The following is a 23,027-nucleotide window of genomic DNA, read 5'->3' as shown; positions in this document are numbered from 1 at the left end:
AGAAAGACAGACAGACAAATATATAGATAGACAGAAAGATAGACAGACAGATAGATAGACAGACAGACAGACAAATATATAGACAGAAAGATAGATAGACAGAAAGACAGACAGACAGATATATAGATAGAGAGACAGACAGACAGACAGGCAGATAGATAGATAGATATATAGATAGAGAGACAGACAGGCAAAAAGATAGATAGAAAAAGAGACAGAAAGACAGAGACAGATAGATATATAAATAGAGGGACAGACAGACAGCCAGACAGACAGAATATGTTACAGCAGCATATGTGACACACACAGTGCAGTAAATCAAGAGAAAATGAAAGTGTTGAAGTAGATAAATAAATAACAGATAAATAGTAGTAAATAAGTACTACTATTATAAGTATTATAATATTGTCCTATTGTACTATTATAACTCTGCTATAATCAGAGTAATTCACTATACAGTTATATTGTCCTGTATTATACAGAATCATTCTCTGTTCTCTTTCTTAAAAACTGTAACACTAAAAATAATAAGAAATAATAAGAAAAACACCACTTTAACCATTATTTATATAATTTTGTGTCCCCTTTATACACGACATCCTCTCCTCATTTCACAGGAAGAGACAAAAATGTTGGATCATTAAAATTCTAACCCTGTATTCTAAAGCAAACACATTCAGCATGACTATTCCACCTCGAGGGTGGATCTGTCCTGCTGTTAACCAGGCTGAGCGAGTTTCCGCTGCTGCGTGTAAACACAGCTCAGCTGTAATGAGCAGCATCCTGTATATTCCTGTGATTTGGTGCAGCACAAAACCATCTGATCAGCGGCTTTGTCTCAGAAATCACACTCCCGCCGCCCGCAGGCTCGCACAGCAGTGATGTAATCCACTCACACGCTTTTGTTCCATACAAAGACTCGAGGAACGATGCTCTCACTTACTGCATGAGCCCTCACATCATCTACACCCTGAACACTGGACTCTGAGCCGTTTAGGAGACTTTAAAAAACAGATTACTGTAAGAATCGACATCAGAATCACTGTGTTGGCACAAGTACGCTTACATGTATGATACATGTATATGCACAATACAGGGCCGCAAATATACGGCTATCATAAAATATACATGTATACAGTATTTTATAAACTGAATAACACGATAGATATGAGTGTAAAAGTTACATATGTGTGAAGACTGTATTAAGGAATAATGTAACGGTTAGGACAATTAATTCCGTTAGCATGCTTATGCATGCAGGTCAGTTATGTTATTATAGTGCGTAATAAACTGTAGCAGCCTTTTTTGTCATCTATTATCTTTACTGATATACATGCATGCATGTACGTGTCATATTTTTTACTAAATGTGCAATATATGGATATAAATTGGTGTATTATGATTAAATACTGGAATAAAAATAACAAATACATGCTAATATATATGATTAGTAAACTTTATTTCAAACTCTGAGTGATTTAGAGACTTTAGAGATCATATTGTTCAATATATATTGCACCTTTTTTCCTTTTGCATGCCACCAAATCCAAAGCAAGTCAGTTATTATGTACTAACAGCAGCCATAGTGCTGTATACAGTCAGTAAATACAGTGAATAATTTCCTCGTTCTGATTAAAGAACAACTCAAAACTCACTTACGATAAAAGCCCATGGGCAGTTGCTTCAGGGTTCCATTGACTTCTATGATAAGTGAGTTTTAGTCAATGTGTTTTCCGTACTTTTCTAGGCACAGATAGACGTGTTGAACTTATTCTCTGAGGTAATTGACTGTGTGCTACAGATGCAGCAGATGGACATTAGGTTGAAAAACACCTGATCATTCCTTTAATATAGTGGACGGTGCTGTTTAATACAAAGAGCTGCGACTCCAGACTGAGAGTTTCCATATTACTACCACCATGTGCTGCAGGTAAACAACCTGATTGAGACCATCTCTCTATCTGTATGAACACAGTCCCTGTCTATCTGCACCGTTCACGCTTTACAAACATTTACAGACAGAAATAAGACACACAGCACTTACTATGGTCAGAGAATAATCCCAGCAGAGTGTCCGTGCAGAGTTCTCCTCATATTCCTTCATGCACTTTCCTTCACTAGACAGATTAATGTGTGTGTGTATGTGTGTGTGTGTGTGTGTGTGTGTGTTGTCCTTGGCTGAACCAGCCACTGAATACTTCATACTGCCAACAGACAAGAAGACACCATGCAAAAGGGGGCGGGGTCAACACCATTCAGTTCCCTTCACTCTCTCTCTCTCTCTCTTTCTCTCTCTCTCTTTTGAATAACTGATATGTAAATGATTCCGGACCCCCATCGCCACCCACCCCCTCCCACCCTCTCTGGGGAAAAGGGAACATTACGGCTCTTTACACACGGCGTGTGCCGCTGAACAGATTAACTCACGGCTGCTCACAATGGGGCTCCCTGACACCCCCCATGCACATTTGCTTTTATACAATGTCAGAACGTATGGTCTATGTAAGCACTTAAATGTAATGATAATACACCCCATAATTTATCTATATTATATATATGAGCATCTATGTGGAATTATAAAATAAGAACTATATAAAATATAATGTTATTAGATATAGTCGCTTACATATAAAAAACATATAAATATATATATGTAAGTGCCTATATATAATAATAATAAATCCAATATGTATTATATATATATATGTAAGTGATCAAATGAAATAATGTGCCCAACATATATTATATATGTGTAAGTACCTATATGTAATAATATGTCCCATATATATTAAATATGTGTAAGTGCCTATATGTAAAATAATGTCCCATATATATTATATATGTGTAAGTGCCTATATGTAATAATATGTCCCATATATATTAAATATGTGTAAGTGCCTATATGTAAAATCATTTCCCATTTATATTATATATGTGTAAGTATCTATATGTAATAATATGTCCCATATATATTATATATGTGTAAGTGCCTATATGTCAAAATATATATGCTACACAGCCACAATCTAAAGTGAGCTTTACCATTCAATTTATTTCCATAATCTTTCTCTCCTAAATTTACCAGTTTTTATATTATATATATTTTTTCCTTCTGTTTCATTCCCTCCTTCTATCTTACACCATGAACATGACCATGTTGCCCCTCCCCACACACTCCTCCTCTCCACACTCCCCCCACACCCACTCTGAGCACACACTCCTCCTGAAAAGAAAAGCTGAGACCCCCCGCCCCCCTCATCCACTGAAGTGTGTCTGCTGCACATATTCAGCCCGTTTATTACACCAAATAAATGAGGAGGGGTGACCACCCTTCAGAGGAGGAGGGCCCCTGTTTACATAACAGAGTGCATGAAGAACGCACACTTTGGTCCACTTGTAATAGCCCTTCACTTCTGGCCTCGTTTATACAGGATCGTACACAGTGCAGCGGTTAAAGGGCCCCTATCAGAGAAAACTGATTTCTCTTCGCTTTCTTTGATAGGAAAGATTTGATGTATCATGTAAACACGATTGAAGAGTAAAACATCTAAGTTTCCATAGAGACCATATATGAAAAGTAAGCATTTTGCATTCACTGTTTTTTGTGACATCACAAAAACCAAAGCATTTACATATGTCTACCCATTTAGCGTGTAGCGGTTTAGCCCCGCCCTCTAATGCTGAAGTTATAAAGAGTGTTTCAGCCTGACTGTTGTTTGAATGAGGCACAGGGGAGCCAATCAGAACAGAGCTCTTTTACATATATCAGTCTTTTTAGTCTAAGTGACAAACAGAGGTTGGAAATGGTAACGTGGATAAATGATGACTGTTTTTGGCCATAAGTGGACCTCAGGTATATAAATACAAGAAGACAAATGCAGCAAAAGGGCTGTTTAAATTTACACCTGTCAGCCTTAAAGACGCAGTAACAAAAACAGCCTGTTTAACTGGAACAACTGGAACTGCAAAACAAACAGCACCAAAAAAACTACATTTAAACAAATGGTAAAGTTTGCTTTTAGCTCTGGAGCTACATACGGACGTACAGAGAGGGCATGAGGTGGCTGTGATATTCTGGACTGTTATCTTGAGATCATGACTTATTTATCGTGTGACCTCAGGATAACAAATGCTGTTTTCTCGAGATCACAACCTATTTGTCTTGTAATCTCAAGATAAATGTTGTTTTCTCAAGATCACAACTTACTTATCTTGTGATCTCAAAATAAGTTATATTTAGCACCAACACAGAGAGCTCATATCACCCCGTCTACACACTGCACTGACCGCCTGGATCTGTTAGAGAGAGTTTAAAGCTCTGTTGCTGGTTTTTATTTTATATATATATTTAAGATATATTATATATTTTTGATAATATATATATATATATATATATATATATATATATATATATATATATAATATTTATTTGCCATTTGTTTTCTTTATGTCATTTAATTCATATATTTCATAGTCATGTATAGAATATATCTGTAAATGCTAGGGACATGAAAATGGACATTCTGCAGAATGACCCATATATTACAGAGAGGAATTTTTTTGACTGAAATATGACTTTAAGCAGAGGAAGAAAAGCACAGTCTCCTCCTCTGATTCCTCTCCTTTATCTTTACCACTTAAAAGTGGGTTTGGAGTGTTTGGAGTGCTAGCTGCTGTGCTAGCTACTTTTCTCTCTTTTTCTCAGAGCGGAGTCCTTTTCTCCCTGAACACTGCGGCTCCAGCAAAGCTGACCGTCTGAGGCTAAAGGAAGCGTCTGATAGAGCTGGGATCCAGTTTCACTGTGAGATTGATTATCTGAGCGCTTTGCCCTCTTTGTTGCGTCCCAGCGGAGCTGAATTAGCTCTTCAGACGGCGGTGGGGAGCGAGACCCCGCGCTTCACACACAGCCTCATTACTCGCTCTGACGCTGTGAGATTACTTTTATAATTAGACTTTTTCATTGTTCTTATGATGAGTTAATGAAACTACACATCAGCCACGTTTAGTTTAGGCTGATGGCAGCAGGAAACGACACTGGGCCCTGAAACAATCGCACAACTAAACATGCAGAGAAAGATAAAAAGTGCATTAGGTTTGGTGGGAATTATGATGCAGCTGTTATCAGCTCTTCAAGGGGAGGATTTCTGCACTTTATCTGCAGCACTAAAGAGCAATTTTTAAAAATTTGTGCATAATTAAGTGGTTAAGATGTAAACAGAGTCATTAAGAGTGGTTTGGTGTGAAACGCTCTGTTCTCTCACAGTGGTGGTGATAGGAACCAGACGTCCCCCTCTAAAAGCTCCCTCACAGAAAGTTACTACATGAAATGGTTATGAATTCACTGCCTGATGACTGAGACACTGTTTTATGATAGTTTTGAGAAGGTTTTGGTGTTGAAATCCATTCATGGTGAAGGGATACATAATAAGCAGGGCGCTATGAGGCAAAATAGTCCCCAAAGAAAACTTATTATTTCAGATTTTCCACTATTTTCCATCATCAACATTCCATATAAACTCAGAAGACTCGTGTAGGTTCACTGGTGGTTCTGGATAGTAAATGTCTATATTAGTGTTGTAGTCATGGCGACCCCTGGTTCCTATCACCACCACTGTAAAGACATCTGAACCATTTCACACCAAACCACTCTGAATCACTCTGTTTACACCTCAGTGACTAAATTATGGGGGAATTTTGTTACTGTCCAGCACTGGCTACATGAGCCTCAGTGCAAAACCGAATCTGATCGAGTGCATTGAGAGTAAAGGCGAAATTCTGTAAATGAGTTTTTTTTGCCGAAGTGTTCTTTTCACTTCCCCCTCAACAAGATGTTGCTTTGATTCAGTGAGATAACAGCAGAAGGCCCTGTATTGATTTCTGTAATGTTCATTGTAAGTGCTAAGCAGGGGGATCGATGCGATCAATGGCTGAAACCGGGCAGCGAGAGCCGGACAATGGGCTGGCGCATTTGCATGTGTCTGTGGAACTGGAGGGCGTCTAGTCTGCGGCCGTGGCCCCTGAGGGACCGGACACGGTCAGTCTTCTGAAAGCACCGGCTTTAATTATGGATGTGGTTTTAAGTGGAGTGAGGCTCCCTCAGCAGAGCTTTTGTTAAATATCATATCTGCCTACCAAACTGATACAGCACACGCAGAGTAATGAGACATGCTGTCATGCATAATGCGCTACTTTATCAGGCCACAGTTTGATTAACGACACCATCTGAGAGACATGGAGGCCAAATAGAGAGACAGGCTGATCTCATGTTTGGCCTTGATCCAGATCAGAAACGTATATAGAAAACTGATAAAGAGATGATGATAAATAAGACAGTGTTAATAAGATAAGCTTCTCCAGCAGCTCTGAAATTCAGAAAATGATATATTGTCACACATAATAAGGCTAAAGTCTGAGGAGGAGTTAGAACTTTGTGCTACGGGGGGCTGCAGTAATAAATATACAGTGCATGTAAAAACATACAGCACAGTGCCTTTGCTTTGTATCAGTTACACAGCAAATAAGTAAAACTCTGCCAAAAATATAGTATAGGCAACTAATCACAACATATTAATCAGAGGGCGGCGCAGAGCGACGGTTGTTTATTTGATGTTTGTTAATGACGCCTTTAGAGGGCGGCGCTGAGCGACGTTTGTTTATTCAATGTCGTTAATGACGCCTTTAGAGGGCGGCGCTGAGCGACGTTTGTTTATTCAATGTCGTTAATGACGCCTTTAGAGGGCGGCGCTGAGCGACATTTGGCACCAGAATAGACACTTGAGTTTAACCTGTAAGTCCTTCAGTCCAGCTCCTGAAGTCCTAACCAATGGGAGAGCAGCTTGATTGCCTCCTAATTCACTAACTGCCCATCATAACAATGAAATAAGAGTTAGTACAGTAGATGCAGAGCTTAACTATATTAAGCACAATGATCCTATTAAATTAAATGAACTAAACATTATGTTAATTTTTTTCTTTCTCAGAAATCATTAGACCTTTATTAGATCATTAGACCTTCTCTGAAGGCCCTGAGGGTTCCTCACAGTACTGAGTAATAAGATTAATAACTGAATAATGAGTCTGGGGTTCATAGGGTCAACACTGGTACATAAAGTTCATAAGCGAACAACATTGTAATCTCTGAACGTTTTGACCTCACGGAGGGTCATTACAGCTTTAAGTCTTTAAATTAACCATCCATAACTGCACGATCTGGACAGCTCTGAGGCCGCTGCAGCTGGGCAGTGAGATTTAGTGCAGGTTGGGGAGTTGCTGATGGGGCCTGCAGGGCTTTAGGGTTTTATTGGAGCTTGATCGCTCGGGCTTTGCTGCTTCTAGAGAATTATGAGTGCAACGTGAGCTGTGAGCCGGACACGGTGGGGGTTCCTCACTGCCCCCGCGGTGGACGGGTAATAGGAATCAGGACGTAATTGAGGGAGGAGGCTGAGCGGCCTAAATTAGCCGTGAAAGAGCTTTATCTCAGAATGTGGGCTCGTACGAGAGAGCGGTTTTGTTCCTCCCCCTGTACAAATGGCTGGGACAAAGACCCCCTGCGAAACGTGCGGCTAACCGTCGCTAGCCGATGCATGGCCAATCCATTATAACGCACACCGATCTACAGTAGAGGATTTAGCACCACGAACACAAAGCGCTCACGGCTGCACTTTCCTGCACCTGGGGGTCAGCAGATGGCATCCACACGTCCACACATTCACTGTAGGAGCATTAATATTCTCATTCTCTCCGGCCGACTCTCCACGCTACGCGCTCTTCTGCTCGAGCTGTCACAAAGCTCTGCTTTCTCACTGCTCTGTTTGCTGCTTTCGTCCCACTTCAGTTTAATTGAATCATGGAAAACCTCATTTTCAATAAAGAGTTTATATAAACATTCTTAAAGCTTTAAAACACACCAAACAGCCTGATTTCAATTCATCATGTTTGTGATGTCACAACAATATACACATTTGCATATATCTACCTATTTGACCAGTAGCAGTTTAGCCCCACCCACTCACGCTGAAGGTATAAGGAGTGTTTTAGCCTGGGCTGAGGCACAGCCAATCAGAACAGAGCTCATTTACATATATCAGTCCTACATATTCAGCTCGTTTACTTACGAGGAGAAAATAGATGGTCATGTGAATGAATTATGACTGTTGTGGTCAAAAGTGGACAACAGATGAATGAGGTAGCATGAAAAAATTTCTTTCCTAAGTTTTAGCACTAGAGCTAAGAGGCTAATGGAAGCTTATACCCACCGATTAGCATATCACCTCAAAAAAATCATCTCTAATCGATAACAATGTGTCACACCAACCACGTAATCAAGTATATTAGAGACGCTGAACAGCTCCACACAACTTCACACAAACATGTCTTGGCTGAGTGACGATATTTGGGGTGATGTACTTTTGGGTACCACTACTATTTCCATTGATGTTGGGTACTAAAATATATATATATAAATACATGTTAGCTTCAGTCCTATACATGTTTCTCTGTACACATGCATTTATTCATATTACACAAGATTTATACTAAACTACAGCACCAATAAATAGAAATTGTGTACTAAAGTGTTATATATGTAGTCAAATATGTTTATATTTTCAATTTTTTATATGTAAAGAACATTTTTTAATGTATTATAACATTTATTTTATGATATGTGCACTTAATTGTAAATTATATATATATTTTTTTACATAATTTGAAAATACCTGTTACCCGTAACATTATATGTAAATTATATGATGAATGGACTAAAAGAAACGATCCAAAATGACTTGGAAAAAATTCTGGTTCCATTGACTTACATTAAAAGTAGAGTAGGTTTTTTCCTTCTCCTGTAAAGTTACCATTTTGGAGATACGAGGTTTCCTTCTGACACCAGCGATATATACATATAGTATGATAGATATCAGTATATTTTCTTCTCTTATATATATATATATATATATATATATACTGTGTTGTGTGCAGCTGTAGAAAGTATTTACTTGAGCCTCACTGCACGGATTTCAAACTTTATTTTGTAGAGAAAATAAATTGCAACAACCCGCATTTCAGATCAGCTACATTATACGCTGTGTATTTTATCAGCATATGGAGGATGTAAAGTCTGCGGAGTGGCCCTGGTCAGGCCTGCGCTCTGCTGGTCTAATCTCTCCCAGTGCGGGACACTATGTGTATTTAAACTAGGCAGATAATGGGCTCCTTTGACCCTGAGGAGTGCGCCGCGGAGAGAGGAGGCTCATTACCGGCCGCTCTGGCTGAGCATCTGCCCTCTTTGTTAGCGGAGGCTCAGAAGTCAAACAGCAGGACCCTCGCACTGAATCAGAACGTAGTAGAACAAGCTTTCTGAGAGTTCTGCTGCACACTGACTCCACTGCTGTGATTTATGACTCGGGTCGCAGTGCTACAGCGTGGAGGAGAGCGGGACACAGCATAACGCGCTGTTTTCTCTCATTAATTCTTAAGTATTTCAGCAAAATTAGCTTTTATTACAAGCAGCTCATCTGCTACAAATGAAGATGTTTATTTACAGGAACTTAATGGGCTCTAAAAGAGGAAAAGACTGTGTAATTTTCCATGATTCTCCTGTAGTAAATGTTGTGTATTATATATTGTGCTGTATATTGTTTACTGTAAATATATTGTACTGTATGTTTATGTGTATTGCCCTACTACACAGTTGAAGTACATCTTGATATGTCATGTCAATCAATCAAAAACACTTCTGATGAAAAAGTTGCTTTTATGGTACAAAAACAGTCTTTGGGGTGAATCTGGAGAAACGTCTGTTTAACTACAGCATATATGTGCGTTACATTTAACCCTATGTTAGTTTGTGCTTCCGTCTGCCCTAAGTCTGGTGTTTTGATATGTCACTTAAACATAACTACATACTTATTTACAGAATTATATTTACATTTACATTCTTTACGGACGGGTTTGAGTCTAGACCTCTGACCTCTGCTTGTTTCAATGTCAAATAAAGTCAAAAACCTGGCAAAAATGTAAAGAATGTTTTCTCTCTGCAAAACAGCAGTACAGTGGTTGGTACAGTGTAATTGGTAACACCTCTGCTTTCTATGCTGTAGGCTGGGGTTCAATCCCCCATTTGGGCAAGCACCCTACACTATACCAATATGAGTCCTTGGGCAAGCCCACCTGTGTAAAAATGATCAAATTGTAAGTCGCTCTAGATAAGAATGTCACCAAATGCCATAAATGTAATGAAAAATGTAGTACACAGCAACCAAATTCATATAATAATATATCTCCTCTTCTACTTACAGACACTACACTGTTAGAAATAAAGAATCTGTTCAGGTACGTTTCTCGTTCATTGAGGTCCAAACAGTGTAAATGTTCCCTCAAAGCTCCAACAGTGGTTTTAAGGTCTGATTGTGAACCTTAAATAAGTTTCTCCAGGTGAAAAGTTCGTATTTGTAGCTTTTCATAACCGAATGTTTTAAAACAGAACAGTAAAATAAAAGCCTGGAGACGAGACGGGGTGTGTGGGAGTCAGTACAGCTTAGAACATATCATTTCAGTGGATTATGGTTCAGTTATGTTCCCTGACTAAAGGTACTGAGATGGAGCCTTGAGGGTTCCACCCCAGTGACAAGAGGGGAACTGACCCAGAGACAGTTCAGTACCTTTATTTCTGAGAGTAACTGCAGCTTCTAACAGGTAAATTAAAGGGGATTATGTGATGATGTAGGCCAGCTAACAGCTACCCCAGCATTCATTTTAGTATTTTACAGTAAAACTGTTCATTTAGCTCAGTTTTATCTGTACAGTGTTAACAGCACACGCTTTTATGATACACGTGACTTTAAGACTGCGTAAAGAAGCTACAGAGTTAATGACCCACATTTCACGTCTGGGAAAAACACTTTAAGACCCAGGACTCATTCTGATGAATCGCCTTCGGGGAACCGACTGTTTTTCCCATGTCATGATGACAGACAGAGACTAAACCTGTTCTAAGTGCAGGTAGAAGCACGCAAACAACTTATTGAGCTTACATCATTAGTAAAGCACTACCAATGAGCCTGTCAGGAGCCCCGCCCCCTGCAGCAGTCAACACAGGTAAGGCAGCAGTGCTAGTGGGTGATGATGCGAACTCACCTGTCAAAGTTCACCAACAGTTCAACTTCATGTACAGTACACCAGCAGCGGTTTAACTGAAAGTTAGCAGTAGTTTGAATATAAAAAACTCTCAAATATATTTAATACAGTTAATTATACACATTTTATCAGCTCCACTTACTATATAGGTGCACTTTGTAGTTCTACAGTTACAGACTGTAGTCCATCTGTTTCTCTGCATTTTGAATAAACAGTGGGCAGTTCAAGTTACAGCACAACCTTAATTAAAAATGAAGTAAAAGCTTTTTTCCTCTGTCCCACAGATTTGATGAGATTTTTTAATCTGGCCCTTTTGCTGGTTGAGTTTGACACCCCTGATCTATTGTAAAAGGCTTGTTTCGTAACAATAGCAGAAACAGAACATGGCAGGGTCAGCAGAGGAGCGAACGGCGGCTGAGGAGACACTTTAAATGTAAGTACTGGGTTTAAACTGAGTCGAATAGCTAAAGATACAGATGTTAAAAAAGCCAGTGTGGTCTGAAGCTAAACTTACGCACGTCCACACATTCTTAACTTGTTTTAGGGAGCAAAGAGCCGACAGAGTGCAGCATCTCCAGCTCTAATAAATTCAAATCAGAGTTTCTCCGTCTTTAAAGAACTTTAAAAGAAGTTGACAGAGCGGCGATTCGTGACACAGCGTCAAGGAAATCCGCCGTAGAGCAGACCGTCTCATTTCAGTTCAGCCTTCGTCGACCGCGTCCTTCGAAGGATGCAGCCCCTGAATTGGGACACAGCTGTAGAACCATTTTCTTTACTAAAGAACCCTTGAAGAACCATCATGTTTAAGAGCGTCAAGAGGAGATATTTCATTATGATTTGAATTTGATGAAAAGTTATCATGCACACACGGTCATTCTTTGACATCAAAGCAAGCAGAAAAAGTCAGGAGGGCAGACTGTCGGCCACCTCAGTGACTAGATTGGAATTGTACAGCAAAATGACAGTCTTAAAGTGGTGGACGTCACCTTTAATCCAAAGGTGTTCAGACGTGTAATGAGTGACTGCAGCTGTCCAGCAGTGGGACAGTGTGAGTATATGTACCATCACTACACACACATGGTCACACTGTGCCCTCTGTCCTGGCCTGAGAGCTTCAATTGCTGCTGTATTTAAATGCGTCTCATTATCTGCTCGTCTGTAAACCGACTAGCAGATGTGCTGCTGCTGTGCTGAATGAAGACGGAGCAGAATCTCTCTCTCTGAAGCCCTGACGGCCTGCCAGCCTCAGCCTGGACCGGCCAGTCACTCCGACACACCTGTCCCCCAGCCAAGCAGCTCACTTTGTGCCGACTCCAACTCCACTCAAGCAGTGATTTACAATTATATTATAGTTTCTTATAATATAACCTAATTGGAGCCATTATTTCATAAGGATGCTGTAGCTGTTTGAATACATGGGCAGTCATATGCAAAAGTTTAGGCACCCCTGGTCAAATTCGGTGTTGTGTTGATTTTATATGTGCAAATAAGTAAATTTTAATACACATTTACTGTTTTTTTGGCTAAATTTAATGTATAGGATAAAATAAAATAAAATAAAACAAAAACAAACAAATAAATAAATAAATAAAATGTAGCCTGTAAAATAATTAAGACACATATTTCATATATTTCATTTTCTGTGAAAAATATAAAAAATATAATGTAAGTGAAAAATCTTCTAGAGGGCATTAAATTAAAATATGACTATGAAATATGCAACATAACTTTTGGACAGGCCACATTTTAACACACAATTATTGTTTTTTGCCAAATTTAACATATTGGAAAAAGAAAACCTAAATGTTGCCTGTGCAAAAGTTACAGCACATGTCATATTTCATATTTTGTTGATTTTCTGAGTGAAAATAAGTTAGCATAACTTCTAGAAGGCATAAACTTAAATGTGACAGATGAAAATAGGTGGTGTAACTTTTGTACAGGCCACATTTTAATGCACAAATACTGGTTTTGCTAAATTTAATGTATTGGAAAAAAATATATAAAATGCGGCCTGTGCAGAAATTATGGCACATATTACATATTTTTATCTGCTTCATTTAAGTTTACGCCCTCTAGAAGAAATGCTGACTTATTTTCACTTAAAAAAACAAAACTTTTCAAACTATCAAACTGCTGCATTGGACTGTTTATCCAAACTCATTTCTGTAACCACAGAAATGGAATAAAAGACTTATCACAGGAAAAAATGCATTACTTTATGAATGATCATACGGAGCCCTGCTGGTGACATTTTGTATAAATAAAAATAATACGTGGCCACGACTTAGTAAGGCGTGGGAATGAGATAAATAAGCCTTGACCACAGCTTAATAAGGCAGGATCTTGTTCCCATGCCTTGTTCTCATACTAAGTATGCCACGCATTAGGATCTCGTTCCCACGCGTTATAATGTCGTGGCCACACATTATTTTTGTTTATATGGATGTCGCCAGCAGAGCTCCATATGATCACTTTTTGTGCTCTACAGAAAAAAAGTAATACATTTGATCTGGATCTTTATCGTAAAAAAAATTAACAATCTAGAGTTGGCAAAAATCACTGCTAGTCTAAGAGGATGGCGCACTTCTGGGGGAACTGCGGTGCTGGAGTGGTGACTTTAGTAGGGCACCCTTTAGCATATATATGGAAATAGATATATGGAAAAAAATTTATAATATAGAAAATGTGCCATAACTTTTGCACGGGCCGCATTTCCCCCATTTCATTTCCCTCATAAGTTAAAATTGTGTATTAAAACGTGCTGAGGTGTGTTCTCTATAGAGGATGCGCTAACTTATTCACACTGAGAAAATCAACAACAACATTGAATTTGACCAGGGGTGCACAAACTTTTGCACAAGACTGCATATCTATGGTGCTACCCCACCGATTATCACCACCACTGTAAAGATCTCCCTCCGTCCCCCGAAAAGAGCTTCCAGCATGAACGGCTGGACGCATATTTAACTCATATTACTAACTCCTGTTCACTGACGACTCTCTTTAGCGCCCTCTGGTGGTGGTGCAGTCCTGTTTCTGTATAATGTGAGGGATCTAAAGATCTCCTGCTCCCTCTAACAGGCTCTGCCCTAATGATTGCTCACTCTTAGCGTACAGTGCCACCTCAGAGGGTCTGCGTGTCTGTGTGGGCGGAGTTTAGACCAGCCTCCCCCTGAAAGTGAGCGCGTGTCCAGTGTTTAGTGAATGAGCTCTTGAATTAAGGGCTCTCAGCAGGAAGGGAAGGCGAAATGGAGTGATTAGCTGAATGGATGGAGGGGCTAATTAGAGCGGCTCTCCGGCGCGCTCTCTGAGCTCCTGACCCGCGAGCCAGCCACTCAGAGAGATTAAACCGTCTGGATATCCAACTTCAACAGCACGCTCTTCAAAATAAAGGTGCCTAAAAGAGGTTCTTTGGGGAGGAGCCATGGAAGAACCACTTTTAGCTCCCTACGGAACCTTTTAATTGATGCATCTACCAAGAACTGTCTCATTTACGGGGCTGCGAACTTCAAGGGCTGTATACGGTTCTATATAGCACCAAAACCAAGCTTGACATCATAACAATAGAAGAACCCAAAAAGGTTCTATATAGAAACTGTCATGATTAAAGGGTTCTTTGCATGGTGAAAAGGTTCTTCAGATTGATGGAGAATGTGCTATAGATGGTTCTATATAGGACCTTTCTGAATAGGGTTCTATATAGCACAAAAAGAGGTTCTGTTAGTGTTTTGATGTCAAGCTTGTAACAATTTGGTGCTATATAGAACCCTTTCGAAAAGGTTCAATATAGAACCACCTACAACACATTTTCCATCAATCTGAACAGTTTCACCATGCAGAGAACCATTTTAGCAGGCAAATGATTCTTTGAGTGTTCATGGTTCTATATAGAACCACTGTATTCACTAAAGAACCCTTGAAGAACCATCTTTGTTAAGAGTGTACTGTTCAAAAATGAAAGCCTTACATGTTTTGAATTTTGTGATGTCACAAAACCCGACATGTTTACATGTATTCGGACACGTTTTAAGCAGTTTAGCCCCGCCCACTCACGCCGAAGTTATAAGGAGTGTTTCAGCCTGGGCTGCTTTTTGAATGAGGTGCTATACGTGGCAGCCAATCAGATCGGAGCTCATTTGCATATCGTAAAGGCGCAGTAACACAGAAACAGCCTGTTTAATTGTAAAGGATAAAGAAAGGCTAGAAAGGTTTGTCAGCCCCCTTTTACCCTGTTCTTCAGTGGTCAGGACCCCCATGGACCCTCACAGAGCAGGTACTATTTGGGTGGTGGATCATTCTCAGCACTGCAGTAACACTGACGTGGTGGTGGTGTGTTAGTGTGTGTTGTGCTGGTGTGAGTGGATCAAACACAGCAGTGCTGCTGGAGTTTTTAAACACTGTGTCCACTCACTGTCCACTCTATTAGACACTCCTACCTCGTCGGTTCACCTTGTAGATGTAAAGTCAGAGACGATAGCTCATCTGCTGCTGCACAGTTTGTGTTGGTCATCCTGTAGTCCTTCATCAGTGGACACAGGACGCTGCCCACAGGACACTGTTGGCTGGATATTTTTGGTTGGTGGACTATTCTCAGTCCAGCAGTGACACTGAGGTGTTTAAAAACTCCAGCAGCACTGCTGTGTCTGATCCACTCGTACCAGCACAACACACACTAACACACCACCACCACGTCAGTGTTACTGCAGTGCTGAGAATGATCCACCACCCAAATAGTACCTGCTCTGTGAGGGTCCATGGGGGTCCTGACCACTGAAGAACAGGGTAAAAGGGGGCTAACAAAGTATCAGAGAAACAGATGGACTACAGTCTGTAACTGTAGAACTACAAAGTGCACCTATACAGTAAGTGGAGCTGATAAAATGGACAATGAGCGTAGAAACAAGGAGGTGGTCATAATGTTGTACTGTATATATCTACCCACATACTTTAATATACATATACTGCATATATACTTTATTACTGTTAAATTAAGTGTCGTCTTATATTTTGTCAATTTTAATCTCTTGATTAAACGAGAAAGACGCTAATTTAAATGGAATAAACTGTTATTATTATTAATTACACTATTTTTCCACATACGTTGAAGCTGAGAACCGTTTGAGAACCTTTATTTGTATGAGTGAAGTGACCGAGATGAGAAGAGTATCCCACAATTCTCTCTCTTTCCCCTCTGTGAACGTCTCTCTCCATCACCACAGATGCTGTTCGTCCTCACAGTGACCAGTTTCTCATTGTTTTGTCTCCATTCGAAAACCCATCTATTGTATCCTTCTCTCCTTTATTTCATTCCCAGTTTTTTTCTATTCTTTCCTTTTCTCAGCGCTGCTCTGATCCTCCTTTCACTGAACAACACAATCACAGCAAACAGGATTAACACGTCTGCACTACACAATAACAGAGAGAGAGAGAGAGAGAGAGAGAGAGAGAGAGAGAGAGAGCAGAGAGAGAGAAGCGAGAGAGAAACAATAGAGAGACAGATACAGAGAGTGACAAGAATGTAACAGAGAGTGACAAAAAAGAGAGAGACAAAAGAGAGGGGGGAAAAGAGATGGAGAGTAAAGAGGGAGAGAATGAGAGAGAGGAGAGAAAAAACAGAGAAAACAGAGAGAAACAAGAGAAAGAGAGAGACTGGAGAGATGCAGAGAGTGACAAAAGAGAGACAGAAGCAGAGAGAGTGAGAAAAAAGAAAGGGAGAGAGAAAAAGGAGAAAAAGCAGAGAGAAAAGAGAGAGAGAGAAACGGGGAGAGAGAGAAGATAAGAGGGAGAGGAGGGAGGAAGAGAGAGAGAATGGAGAAAAGAGGGAAAATTGTGAGAGAAAGAAACTAGAGAGAGAGGAGAGAAAGCAGAGAGAAAAGAGAGAGAGAGGGGAGAAGAGAGAGGGGGCAGAAGAGAGAGAGAGAAGGGAGAAAAGAGAGACAGATACAGAGAAAGTGACAAAAGAGAGAGGGGAGAAGAGAGAGAGAGAGAGAGAGAGAGGTGTTAATTGCTCCTCTGCTTCCTTCCTGTGGATCCTCTTACCACAAAACACTTAAATCAGTCTGGTGGAGGAGCGAGGAAGCGGGAGGTGGGGGAGTGGTATAATAATAATAATAATATTAATAATAATAATAATAATAATATTAATAATAATAATTATAAAAGTCCAACAGAAAGTCTGTAATAGCTCCACAGTCCCAGACCATACCATAATAACTACAATAATATTAATAATAACAATTAGTGAAATAAACATCCTATTAATGTTATTTTTAATATTATTGTTGATAATAAACTACATTAATAAATATGTACAAACCTCTCATTTATACAGGACCTTCATTACGAATTCTCTACATGCCAGTTAACAGAATTAAGACTAAACTACTAAAAATTATAACCAGATTTCAGGTTTGCTCATTTTTCTCCTTTTCTTATTAATGTTGATCTTAACTCTCCCGTTTGTGCCGCTGTGGATTGAGATCGTGTGCTGTGATCGATTTCTGCTGTCTGGCTCCTGCAGCGGTAAAAACGTCCTGAAAGTGTAGAAGCTCCTGGAATCTGTCCAGAAGCCGTTTTAGGGGCTGAATGGACGGAAGTGCGGAGACTCTCTCGTCTTTTCCATGAAATATTCAGAGGCTCTTCTCTCTGAGTGAGAGTGACGGGAGGAGATGGAGTCATTTCACTCCGACCTTCAGGCACTCAGAGCGACCGCTTAGTGTTTTAGTACAGAGTTACAGTCACTCAGCCTCAAATTCAGATCCATAAAGAAGTGAAGAAGCAGAGTCGGGACGGCACGATATGGACTAAACAGAGCGCTGCGGTGATTTAGTGCGCATTTCTATATTATTTTATACTGTAACTCAATAAATGGGTTTTCTGCTCTTTTATTTACATTTATTTGCTTCATTCCAACCTCAGTTTACATTCTGTTTACTATGATGTAAACCAGAGAGGTTCACAAGCTGATTCATGCGAGTCTGAGTCGAGTCACGAGTCAGTTCAGCATGACATAAAGTCAAGTTGTGAGTCATTTTATTGTGAGACCAAGTTGAGTTGCAAGTCAGTTAAGCGCAAGTCAGAGTAGGGAGTCAGGTAAGCAAACATTCGAGTCGAGTCGCAAGACAGTTAAGGGTGACATTAAGTTGAGTTGCGAGTCATTTAAGTGTGGGACTTGCAAGTCAGTTAAAAATGAGACCATGTCAAGTTGCAAGTGAGAGTAGGGAGTCAGGAAAGAAGGAGTCTAAATTGAGTCGCAAGTCAGTTAAGCATGAGACCAAGTTGAGTCGTGAGTCAGTTAAGCTTGAGTCAGAATAGGGAGTGATGTAAACACACATCCGAGTTGAGTCACGAGGGAGAAACCAAGAAGAGTTGTGAGTCAGTTGAGCATGAAACCAAGTCACAAGTCAGTTAAGCGTGAGTCAGAGTAGGGAGTCAGGTAAACAGACATTCGAGTCGAGTCGCAAGACAGTTAAGGGTGAAACTAAGTTGAGTTGCGAGTCATTTAAGTGTGGGCCTTGCAAGTCAGTTAAAAATGAGACCATGTCGAGTTGCAAGTGAGAGTAGGGAGTCAGGAAAGAAGGAGTCTAAATTGAGTCGCAGGTCAGTTAAGCATGAGACCAAGTTGAGTCGTGAGTCAGTTAAATGTAAGACAAAATCAAGTTGCAAGTCAGTTAAGTGTGAGACCTAGCCAAGTTGCGAGTCAGTTAAGCTTGAGTCAGAGTAGGGAGTCAGGTAAGCACACATTCGAGTCGAGTCACACGTCAGTTAAGCATGGCACCAAGTCAAGTTGTGAGTCATTTTAGTGAGAGACCAAGTTGAGCTGTAAGTCAGTTAAGCGCAAGTCAGAGTCAAGTAAGCACACATTCGAGCCGAGTCGAAAGAAAGTTAAGGGCAAAACCAAGTTGAATCACAAGCCAGTTAAGGGTGAAACTAAGTCGAGTTGCGAGTCATTTAAGTGTGGGACCAAGTTGTGTAGGAAGTCAGTTAAAAATGAGACCATGTCGAGTTGCAAGTGAGAGTAGGGAGTCAGGAAAGAAGGAGTCTGAATTGAGTTGCAAGTCAGTTAAGCAAGAGAACAAATCAAGTCATAAGTCAGTTAAGCGTGAGTCAGAATAGGGAGTCAGGTAAGCACACATTTGAATCAAGTCGCAAGACAGTTAAGGGCGAAACCAAGTTGAGCTGCAAGTCAGTTAAATGTGAGACCAAGTCAGTTAACCACGAGTCAGAGTAACGAATCAGTTACACACATGTCCAAGTCAAGTAACGAGTCAGTTAAGTGCAAGTCTGAGTCAAGTTGCGAGTCAGCTTAGTGCAAGTCAGAGTAGTGAGTCAGTTAAACATGAATCTATTTGAGTCATGAGTCATTTTAGTGCAAGCCAGATTAGCGAATCAGTTACATGTGAGTCCAAGTCAAGTTGCAAGTCTGTTTAGTGCGAGTCAGAGTGATGAGTCAGTAAAATGTGGGTATGTGTCAAGTCACGAGTCAGTTAAGTGCAAGTCAGACTAACGAGTCAGATAAATGTGACTCTGAGTCAAGTAGTAATGAGTTGAGCATTAGTCCAAGTCACAAGTGAGTTAAGCGTGAATCGAGTAGCGAACCAGCTAAGCATGAGTCTAAGTCGAGTTGCGGGGAAATTAAGCATGAGTCCGAGCGGAGTTGTGAGTCATTTCAGCTCAAATTCGAGTTGTGAGTCAGTTAAGCGTGAGTCAGAGTCTAGTCAGAGTCTAGTCAGTTAAGCTCGCTAAGTCCAGTCGTGAGTTAGTTGCTGCAAATCAGAGTCGGAGTCAGTTCAGAACCACAAATCAGCCATTCGAGTCACGATTTGGGTCAATAGTTGTGATCATTGTGACAGATTATTATGTAATAACTGTAACAAGCCTTTGATTTCTGGTCTGATTTCGTGGGTCAGACCTCACCATAGAGAAGTTCTCTGACCTCACATGTGCGACAGACTGTATTTAAGTCCTTTAAAGTCTATAGGTCATTGACATACACTATACTGCCAAAAGTATTCACTCCCCCATCCAGATCATTGAATCCAGATGTTCCAATCACTTCCATGGCCACAGGTGTATAAAACCAAGCACCCAGGCCTGCAGACTGCTTCTACAGACATTAGTGAAAGAATGGGTCACTCTCAGGAGCTCAGTGGACTCCAGCGTGGTACCATGATCGGATGCCACCTGTGAAACAAGTCCAGTCGTGAAATTTCCTCACTACTAAATATTCCACAGTCAGCTGTCAGTGGTATTATAACAAAGTGGAAGCGATTGGGAATGACAGCAACTCCGCCATGGAGTGGTCGGCCAGGTAAAATGACAGAGCGGGGTCAGCAGATGCTGAGGCACATAGTGCGCAGAGGTCACCAACTTTCTGCAGAGTCAATCGCTACAGACCTCCAAACTTCATGTGGCCTTCAGATCAGCTCAAGAACAGCATAGAGAGCTTCATGGAATGGGTCTCCATGGCCGAGCAGCTGCATCCAAGCCTTACATCACCAAGCGCAATGCAGTGGTGTAAAGCACTGGACTCTAGAGCAGTGGAGACGTGTTCTCTGGAGTGACAAAAATTCCCATAAACACTCCTAAACCTTGTGGAAAGCCTTCCCAGAAGAGTTGAAGCTGTTATAGCTGCAAAGGGTGGGCCGACATCTTATGAAACCCTATGGATTAAGAATGGAATGTCACTCAAGTTCATATGTGTGTGAAGGCAGATGAGCGAATACTTTTGGCAATATAGTGTAGTATCAAATATAGCGTAATACGGGGGCAACACAAATTTGAAATGCGAACAGCAGGGGGCGCTCTGAGCACTTTCAATCCTTTTGGAGACCACAATAAAAAGCCCTTTCCTGCTCTACTGTACGCTGAGAGGAACCATACAGTGTGAAGCATAATTGAGGAGGCAGAGGGTGGATAGGAAATGACATCCAAACATTTTTAGGTCAGCAAAAAAGCGTCCGCGCTCCTCTCGCTCCTCTCACTCCTCTCACTCCTCTCACTCCTTAAGTACCACCAAAAATAGAAGATCTAAAAACACATGCGCTTCAGAGAAAGAGAGGAGAAACCCTCAGAGACACACCTGGGTAACACTTTACTGCATAACACAAAGTCAATGAGTTCAGTAATATAACGGGGTTGTTCACAGTGGACGTGTTTTATGTGGACCTTTTTCTTTTGTTTTCAATGGAAGAGGCGAGTTTTGCATTGTTTTTCATGCTTGGCACTTTTTAACCTGCCCTGTGTAGCTGTGGTCTATGTGGAGCGCTCGAAGTTCTCGAAGCTGTCAAGTACCCTACGTCACGAGTGTTCTTTGGTACTGACCAAGCAGAGTCCACTATGTTCCCCTATGGATCATCTACAGATGTTCAAATTGTTAACAAACTATGTTGAAACTAAGTTGAATCTAAACAGTGGTGGGGTTGGGGTTAGGATTTGGAGCAGGGTTAGGGCTAGGACTAGGGGTGGGGGGAAAATCGATTCTTAGATGCATCTCGATGCGGCCGAGCACGATCCTGAATTGATTCATTCAATGTCAAAAATCGATTTTCTAAATATTTAATTTCTAACGTAATGTTGAAGGAACGCAAAGTTCGGAACTGGAAGTGGGTAAGTGCAGCGCCCGGACAGTCTGTGGACACACACTAGAAATCCGACCGGCTCCTCTGCATTAAAGCCAGGTTAGGTCAGGAGTCACAACACAAATGATAAGAAGAGCCATTTTGTCCAGTCAAACCACCTTGAGAGCCGCAACATTTAATGTCCAGTATGTCTCAGTATGTGCTGATGTCCTAGTATAGGCTAAAAAAATCTAAACAAAAACGTGGATTTACTCTACTCTGCTTTAAGCTTTAGCTATAGCCGCTTTTCTTCCATCTCCACCAGAAAACTTTTCCTCAGAAGTTGAATAGTTTCTTGTAAAATGTCTCTCAGCTTTCGGCTGTTTTACGAGGCTGAAGTCACTTTTCACTCGCCAGCTTCTTGCTGAACTTTCCCGTTCCACCTTAAATTCTGACTGAGGCGCCGAAGGAAAATGCGGCACCATTTAAGGTGGAATGGGAGAATTAGAAAGAGAAGCGACTTCATCTTAGCAACTTTTACTGTTTGACAGTCTCTCGTTGCAGATTTAACGTACCAGGAAACGAACTGCGCTGTTTATAAATGCGAATAAGTCCGTTCATCTCCAAATGTTCGTCCGTCTTTCTCTTTGTCTTTTTCGTTCACTACTAGCCAGGCGACACCTCGTCGCTAGGTGACCTGCAGTCTGCACGCCAGTTCTCAGTCGTTGAGAAACAGGGCTTTCGCGCTATGTTGCTCACGCCCCGTCTCGCAGATATTTTACTGACACAGCGACCCCCCGCCCCTCCGTCTCTACCACGAGACCAAAACCGAAGTTATAAAATCACTGAAGAAAATGGGCAGGACGGCTATAAAGTGCTGCGTGGTCATCCATCACCACTGGACCTTATTTCACCGTAACAGCGCATTTTATCGCAGATGAGTGGCAGCAGCGTCTCATGTGCTCCAAACAAGAGCAGTGAATGAGAGCCTTCCAGTTCCCTTGCAGCATCACTTCCATTTGACTTATTAATAAAAGATATTGGACATAAATGCATTATGGATCATTAAAAATACTTTGCTTTAAAACTACCAAGTCCTCAGACAGTAAGAAAATAGAAACCATGTATAGAAAAAAAAAAAAGATGCATCGATAATCGTTTTATAATTGCATCGCCGCCTCTGAATCGTAATCGAATCGAATCGTGAGGTGCCTAGAGATTCCCACCCCTAGCTAGGACCAAGGTAAGCTGGGTTTAGGTTTTGGGTTGAGGTTAGGGTTCGAGCAGGCTGAATCTTATATTCTTACAGATCAACTCATACAGTGAAAA

At 40.8% G+C, this 23,027-nt stretch overlaps 1 protein-coding gene across 3 annotated transcripts in view; it reads right to left on the bottom strand.

Moving 5' to 3' along the window:
* lzts1 (leucine zipper, putative tumor suppressor 1) overlaps positions 1-23,027 on the bottom strand; it is a 48,153-nt gene that overhangs the window by 12,693 nt on the left and 12,433 nt on the right. Inside the window, exon 1 of one of the 3 annotated variants that reach the window (XM_036578204.1) lies at positions 2,045-2,154. The exons of the other annotated variants lie outside the window; for them this stretch is intronic. The gene's annotated coding sequence lies outside the window, so the exon portion shown is untranslated. Of the gene's footprint in view, positions 1-2,044; positions 2,155-23,027 lie in introns of those variants that run through there. 3 annotated transcript variants of the gene reach the window in all.

This window comes from Colossoma macropomum, unplaced genomic scaffold (assembly GCF_904425465.1).
Source record: "Colossoma macropomum unplaced genomic scaffold, Colossoma_macropomum, whole genome shotgun sequence".
NCBI lineage: Eukaryota > Metazoa > Chordata > Actinopteri > Characiformes > Serrasalmidae > Colossoma > Colossoma macropomum.
Note: the sequence above shows the minus strand (reverse complement) of the source record. Positions and strands in the feature narration are given on the sequence as shown.